We start from the raw sequence: 8309 nt of genomic DNA, 5'->3' as shown, positions 1-8309 counted from the left end.
TCCGGCGGGAAGATGCCTGGAGGGGAACTGGCCAGGGGGTGCCTGCCCGGCCTTGGGAACCAGCTCCGGGTGCCGGGGCACGGCTCTGCCCACGCGTTTGGCCGCTCGCTGCGTTCCTCGGGGCCGTGCGGGTAACAACAATAACGGCGTCTGGCGGCGGCCGGCACACGAGAGCGACTGGAGGAGGCCCCGGAGCCGGGCTTTCTGCAGCTTTATCGCACCTTTGTACAGCAGTATTTTCGCTCTTGAGTGGTGAGCGCAGGTGCTGTGCTGTGCGTGACCTGGGCACAGGTGAGCGGTGCGGGGACGTTGCGCTGGCTCCCGCTCAGCTGAGTCTCGGGTTCCTGTGCGGGGACACGCGGGTCCTGGAGCAGCGAAGCACCTGGGGAGCAGCACCGGAGGGAAAATTCATCTCAGGAGCAAACTGGTTGTGTGTAGAAGGAGGTTGCGTGGAGGAAGGGAAGAGCTGGAAGTTAGCAAAATAAATCTGGAGTGAGAGCTACTGAAGTCAACATAAGAAGAGAACTACTTGTGTATTCATCAGATGTTTGCCAAATAGTTTTGAGCTAATGAGCTGCCTTACTAGTGAAAAAATAAAACAGAATCAGATGTCTCAATAAATACGATTGTACTATTTATCTCAAGAACAATTAGGATATTACTGAGTAGATTTTTTAAAATAATCAGGACTAAGACAGTTTTTTTCAGCTGATCAAAAATGACTCTGCTAACTTGCTTTTATATTGCTTATACTAATATCTCTTTTCTGCTATTTCTCAGGTTTTTCAGAACTGGCTTAATTATGAGTTGTCATTATACATATTTTTTTTTCTCTTCCTTAGAATGAGACTTTTCATTTGAAGGGCTTAGGAGAATGCATGTTTCAGAATGAGTTTATGGAGAAACTGACTTTAGAGAGTAGTAGGATTGTGAAAAAGAGCTGCCAGCTCATTCTTTGAGCTGTGGAATTGTAACATCAGGTAGGCGTAAGAGAAGTTGTGCCACACATAGGAAGTTGGAAGCAACCAGTTTATATAGGATTTTTCGCAGCAGATTCTTTTATTAGGAAAACTGTTCTCATGTGTATTACAGCCATTTCTGGTATTTTTGTAAAAACTACTCCATACATTTTTTTCCACTAGTTGCATTTATTCACAGTGTTTTGGGATTTGTCATCCTTCTCGAAATCACATGGAGCTGGCCTTTCATTTCTTCCCCCTGAAGATCCTGTGGATGTGGTTGTTTGATTTCTGGGCTCTTCTGATCCTGCAGAAGAATAATTGTGCATTTGAATGAGAGTTAGATGTGCCTGGAAAAAACTTTCTTCATGCTGACCTTGTCTTCATAAGTAGCACTCTGTTTCCTCTTTGTTGCATCATTCCCAGTAGGGGAGAGTAGAAATGCCAGTTTGGGTGCCTTTGGGTACTCTGACTGCTGCTTTTTCTGACATTTCCATTATTGCTGCTCTTCAAAGCTGAAGCTGTAGTGGATTTTCAGAAATTGTCTATGTATATGCAGAGTTTACTGGGCTTTTAGGTATGTCCTGTGGTTGGGCTGCTGTTCTTCCTGGCTTCTGGACTGCGCTCTTGTGCTTCTCAGAGCTGGGTGATAGCTGGATACACAGTGGCACATGTTACTGCATTCTTGTGGTGGCTGCATCAGCTGTTTTGGTCCTGAAGCCTTGCTAGTGGAGCAGAGGGATTTCTGGCAAACTTGGCTTCAAGGAGATGATGTGTTTTCTGTCAAAGGTGATCCTGAGTTGTGGGCAGGTCAGTTTTAAATTGTGGGGGAGACTGTGGCTGAAAGGACCTAATGCACCCTTAAAACTGTATGCTAATCTTCTTAGGCTTTGCTGGCCAGGATTTTTCTTGTTTGCACACCCAAGGAATGTTATTGTTGAACGTTCTTGTCTGAGAATTAAACAGATTGGTTTTATTTAATACTTACTCTGAAAGGTCAGGAACCCAAGGAAGACTGCCATCTTCATGATTTTTTTTTCTTTCCTTCTCACTGTCTAACCTCTGTGGCCCTGCTTACTGCAACACAGCAACAAGTTGTCCTGAGAGTCCTGTTGGGGAGGGTGGGTACTAACAAATCTTGAAGCTACTGCTTAACTCTAATTGCAATTTTTCTGTTTCTAAGATCTACCTTTTACAACTTTCCCAAAGCCTTCTGAATTTAAGGATTCCCACACAACTCAGTGTGTTAACTGTACAAGCAGATTTTACTGTATATAGTTCTCTTACAGAACTTTACTGTATCTTGCATCCTTTAGACTCCCTTTTTGGACAAGTACAGTTAATCCTTGCTTGCTCTAGAATCACTGAGTGTCTTGGAATGAATATTCCATCCATAATATAAAGAAAGGTACAGCTGTGCAAGATGAAGTTACTATTTACTGATAGTTGTTGATGACAATAAAAGCTTGAAAAACCGTAGTGTGCTACTTGCATTCCAGTTCAGTGAATTTAAGGGCCTGTTCAAGCTGTAAAACTTTGTGACCTGACACTGAGATAGCTTTGGCTGGAATATCACTGCTGTCTGAGCACTGCCTACCTTGTTTCAATAGCAGCACACAGAAAGGCAGAGGTGAAGCAGGGTGAGGAACACTGGTTCCAGGTAAGCAGGATAAATGTCCCAGCAGATGTAGAACTCACTGTACACTCTGGCCTCCTGACCTGCCTGTCTGGAGATAGCAGCACATGCATAGTTTCAGTGCATGTGCGTTTTGAAATAATCTGCTGTTTTTTCTTTGAATAAAATCTTGGTTTCAGTTTTTTTCAGAGCTTGTAAACTCTGCGGTATCATGTTTAAAGAAGTCTTTTCATGTTTGAAATTGCTAAAGGAAGAGGTTAACAGTTTTTGTGACACTTTGGGATTTCAAAGTTTGCAATAGGGTTTTATGAAAAAGAAGTGTGAAATATGCATCTGAAACTTCTGAGTTTCTTGCTAATACTTAAGAGAATGTGACATAAATGGTTTATATAAATATAAGTTCCTATCGTGTTGTTCACAGGCAGACACTTTGTTTTTTAAAGTTAATTTCAATAGAAGTTCTTTATTTCAGTGGAAATTTAGCAGAATTTTTTCCCACCGTTTTTTAGTTGGGCTTTTTGTTGTTGAGAAATGATTGAAAGTGATTAATTACATTCTCTCCTAGGAGAAAAGCACATTTTGAGATTCTCTGTTATGTTTTGAAAATCCTGTAATGGTTCAAGCTGCAAACCCTGGCCTATTTCTTCCCTGTTTGTTCAGAAGCTTTTGTGAAGCTTCTTCACTGTTAGTAAAGAAGTGGTATCCACATACTGTGCCAGGTTTAGCTCTTTTTGTGTGAAAACAAACTACAGAAGAACAGACTGGGTGAGTGAATGTGAGGCAGAGCCTCATACACAAAATCTAGGGACCAGCTTGGAGGGATTGGGTTTTGCTTCCTTTGCCATTGTGCAGAGTTCTGGCTGAGGCTTTTGGGCATGTTTGTCTGCCTGAATAAATGTATTTTCTTAGTATTTGTCAAAGAGGTTATGTTTTGTATTTGGTTGACATTGTTGTAGCAGGAGAGATCCATAATGTAGCTCGATAGAATTTTATTAAGAAAAAAAAAGTATTAATATCCTTTCATGCATTGCAATTATTAACTGACATTTGTGAAGTGATACTGTGTGACACAAACAGCTGCTGTGCTTATGTTATTTATGAAGACACTGGTAGTTCTACCAAAATAGACTTCTGAAGGAAAACCAGTCTTCTTATGTAAGGAGCAATTTCATGAAGTTCTGAAGATCCGCGGCTGTCACACATCAGATAGGCAGTAAATTGGCATGTCTCTTGCAACCCTGCAGCTCTTTGCACTGGAAGATATGTCTTTAGTACTTTTCAGTGTTTGTGGCAAGCTGGGGAGGGACTTGGAGGTGCTGTGGGAGGGTCCTGGGTGAGCCTGATAAAAGCCATGAGTTTAGTCTCTGCTAAAGAGTGCGCAGGTCACGGAACTGCTTATAGTCACTGGCACAGGAAGGTCATATGTGCACAGCATTTGGCACAGAGGAGAAGCAGTGATAAACAAGGAAGCCTTTACACAAAATGGTGCTTTATTGTGATTAACAGCAGATTGCATGATTCTCATGCCTTGGCTGTTGTGTTTTTAGCAATGAAAGCCAGAGGCTTATTTGTCAGCTTTCTTCCATTTATGAGTAAGGGTGCATAGAAAATTTAAATGTGCATAGAAAAATTAAGCTTACATTAGAAATGAAACTGATATCCCTTGATCCAGAGGGGAAACCAGGGAAATTAAGGCTGATAATCTGTTGTTGATGGGGATTTTCTGAACAGATCACCTGCCATTCTACAGCTGGCAATTCGGAATTGCTCAGAAGAGTTAAATGAGGGAAAAAAGGTGGCAAAGTGCCTGAGTAACTTGTGCCATTTCATGCAATCACAATGCAGTTTACATTGAAACACTGTGCTATACTGGGAGCGAGTGAAGGTCAGCTGAGGTTGGCTGAAGTCACTCTGGGTCACATCTCTAAAAAGCCTCCTGCCGGGTACTGACCTTTACTTTTAATAGAGTCAGAATTCCTTGCATTACTGTTTTCTCACTCTTTGCATCTATGCTACCTTCAGATACAGTTCATCCCAACTTAAGCTGTTACCTTAGTCCCTTGGTAAGATTATTTCCCAGGTGTGTTCAAACTTCTCAGTGATCTGAACTCAGGGTACAGGCTGTTGCATTATTGAGCAGAAGCAGCTGTGTTTGGGGCAAGAAGGAGATGAGAGCAGGAATCTTTTTCTTGTATCCTTTTAGGTCACAGTGATTTCAGTGGAAAACTTTGCGGGAAGGTAAAAACCATCCTTAGGTTCTGAAACTAGAAGTGGTAAATATTTTGTTGTCACGTGGCCAAATGTTTTGTCGTGGTACTTGCAGATATGACAGCGTATGGAAATGCAATGCCTGTAGATGGAGGCTAAGTTTTAATTTTGCAAGTTCTAATAGAATCTGTTATATGTTTCTTTGACACAAAAAATAGCCATAGTTTGGTGGCTTTTAGCTTCTTAGGTTACAAAGCTCAGCTCCTGTAAATGCCGCAGCTGCAGGTGCTCCTTTCTTTGGCAATTTGTTGGCACCTGCTTCTTATTTTAGGCTAAAGGGAATAAAAAAGCAAATATGCTTTTTTTTTCTTGGAATTTAACACACAGTTCCAGCTGATGCAGTGCTTTCTATAATAAAGGATCTCAGCTTTTTGTAAATATTAGGAAATACTCCTGTGTGGGTTTGGGACAAGGAGGTATAGACACCTGATTTAACTTCAGGACCAGATATTGGAAGGTAGAGGCTTTTCCTTGTCTGTGTTAACAAGTCAAATCTGCATTATGTAAGTAATTACTGTTGAGAACTTAAACCATTAAAACTATTTATAACCTGCTAAAACCATTTCTAATAGAAAACATTATGAGAAATGAAGGGCATTTTCTCATCGCTGGAAACACTGGTGTTCCCCCCCCAAATATTCTTTATATACATGATAAAAAATTTAGGACCCTTGTTTATTATGTGATTATTATATTTTGTAACTTTTTCACCTCTTGCTCTAACAATCTTGTCTTTGACAACATTAAGATACTTCAAGAATAAAGCTTAGGTTTCAGAATTTGAGGTGAAGGAGAGGCATGGTGTCTTCCCTTTTCTGAGGTCTCGATCTGCACATGGTATTTTGGGAAGCTGGGCTAGAAAACTTTTGTAGGGATTCTGGAGTACTTTTCCTGTACAAATATCTGTTGCTTCTCTTACCAATTTGTCACTCCCTGTGATGTGGGCTGAGCACAGCAGAGCAGATCTGATGCTGGTGAGGATTGTGCCATGATCATTGTGCTTGTTTAGGCACACACTCTTAGACAAATGGAGAGTGTCAGCACAGGTTTCAGATCTGACTCCAAAATGTGAATGGCAGAACAAAGATGGCATATCAGGTATCAGGGACTTTTTTAAAGCAAGGTCAGAGCTCCTTTAAAGCAGCCTTAAAGAGGGAGGTCCTGTTCTGCACTTCCCTTTCCCCCTCCCCCTTGTGCACTGATGCAGCTCCTCTGAAGATGAAGGCTGAGCCAGATCTGCCAAATCTCTTGTCTGGGGAGAGGCAGGAAATTTGCTGTCTTAGATAGATGCCATGAGGCCATTGGCTTTTAGCCTACACTGAGAGAGAGAGTGGTTTAGTCAGCTCATGGTTTTATAGGTGCTACACTGGGACGTTTTTCAATCCTGTATCTAGAGCTGGCAGATTGTAAGACTTCCTATTTCAGAGGGAAAGTGATGATACTGTTATAATGAAGTCAGCTGCAATTACAGTGTTAGTACGTGAGAGAGCTAATTACTTTCAGTCAGCTAAATGTAAACATTGCATTAAACAGAAAGTCTTTTTTATTGTTGGGGAGATAAGATTGAGAAACTTTATCTTGGTATTACAGGGGAAGTGGTTCTTCTGTGGGTGATATTGAAGTAGTGGGTACACAATGTCAGTGTCAAGCTCCATTTGAGGGAGTAAGTGTTTACCATGATGTTAAGACTCCAGTGTGGTTTTGTAATTTCATTTTTTACATAGCTGTGGGCTAATGTTTTAAGTTGCTTTTCAGTCACAATTTGGTCCATGCAGGTGGATTTAACACTGTGGCTGGCAGTCTGCATCTCTAGCACACTTGCACACAGCAGGCATGAAACCAAGCAGTTTGGGTCTCTCCATTTCTGCCACTGAGAATTCTAAAATGTGCTGTGAGTCAAGTGGGATTATTGGTGTGAGAACAAGCAACCCCTGGCTGCTCACTTGCCAGCCTTTCCTGCTGCCAGGAGAGGCAGCCAGCCTCAAATGCTGTTATTCCTCAGATTAGCCATACAGGAGGCATGCAACTGTCCTTGGCCTGTCTTCCCCCAGCCAAGGCAGAATAACTGGCCTTTTGTGTTGCAACTTTGTCTTGCAGTTCTACTGCCAATGCTTTTATCTTGCCTGTTCCTGAAATTTTAGACAGGAGTTAGTATAGCTCTTAATTTTCCTAGGTTTTATGCACTGTTAAGCAAATGGTTTACCTGTGAATGGATCAGCTTGATTCTGGGGAATGCCAAGCATTTTTGTGCCCTTCTTGTAGACAGAGGGTTCTATTTCAGATGTGATAGGAAGCTTTTTTGTGCCATGAGAGAAAACATGCTACAGGGCACTAGAACTGTGGACTGGTATTTTTGAACCATAGTGCTGATGATAGAAAAGAAAACTGAGAAATAGGTCAGGTAAAATTAAAAATACCCATCTGCTATTCTGGGAAGCTTTAAAATTGTTCAGGAATTTTTCAAAAGAAAAGAAAAACCAACCTGAAACTATTTAACATCTGAGTTATGGTTCTTCTGGACTATACTTACACTAAGCCAACAGTGTATTTCTCCCAACATCTACCAAGAAAGGAACAAGGATCAGAATGATTCTTCTCCAGTGGGTTCCTGCAGTCACTGCTTAAAATGAAGAGTGCTTCCAGATTATACAGTGTAATAGCTATAGACTTTACCCTGTTTTTTCCTCCTCTTTTTTATGGCAGGAGGCTGCTAGTTTGTGTAGGCTTTCAGTGGTTGTATCTGTCATTTGATGTGACTTTGCAAAGCAGAAGAGTTAACTGATGAGTGGGAATGAAAATGGTTAATCTTTGAGCTGAGAAAAATGGAGTAATTTCATGTTTTAGTACAACTTGCTAAAACAGTGTTTCTAAAACTTGAGTCAGAAAAAATGTCATTAATTTGCTAATTAATGTCTGTTAAATACAAAGGTCTGCTTCAGTGAGTGTTTCTGCATTTTGTTTGTGATGGAAAAACCAAAACTGAATCTGGGTTTATATGAAGCAAAGGAGAAGCATGTACTTTCCACTGGCACACTAGTCTAGACTTGTGTAACTGAACCTATCATTTAAATGTGAATGCATGCTGGTTTCATGATGAGAGTGACACGTTTTCCAGCTGCAGTGTGATCTGAAGTTGTGCTGTCCTCCATGCAGAACCCATCCTTTTGTAATGGATTGGGTTCCTCTTGATGGTGATCCCAGCTGGGTTCAGGCTGAGAGCTGCTGCTGCTGTGTCCTGCAGACATCTGCCTGCTCAGTGTGTCCCTGCTCAGTGTGTCCCTGCTCAGTGTGTCCCTGCTCAGTGTGTCCCTGCAGTGGTCCCAGTGCCTTTGGGTTGGGGTTAACTGGGACCCTCCCGTGGCTGCTGTCGCTGTGGGGAGCTGTGACCCAGCACATGTGGCCCTGTGAGCACATGGGGTGCTCAGAGCAAGGGTGGGCGCTGCACC

At 41.9% G+C, this 8309-nt stretch overlaps 1 protein-coding gene across 1 annotated transcript in view; it reads left to right on the top strand.

Moving 5' to 3' along the window:
* The first annotated feature begins 187 nt into the window (after positions 1 to 187).
* The window catches only part of LOC102039176 (multidrug resistance-associated protein 1), a 47792-nt gene continuing 39670 nt past the window's right edge, over positions 188 to 8309 (top strand). The window contains exon 1 of the mRNA XM_031056490.1: positions 188 to 291. The gene's annotated coding sequence lies outside the window, so the exon portion shown is untranslated. The remainder of the gene's footprint in view (positions 292 to 8309) is intronic.

Source organism: Geospiza fortis, unplaced genomic scaffold (assembly GCF_000277835.1).
Source record: "Geospiza fortis unplaced genomic scaffold, GeoFor_1.0 scaffold237, whole genome shotgun sequence".
Classification (NCBI taxonomy): Eukaryota; Metazoa; Chordata; class Aves; order Passeriformes; family Thraupidae; genus Geospiza; species Geospiza fortis.
This window is presented reverse-complemented; position numbering and strand designations above follow the sequence as displayed.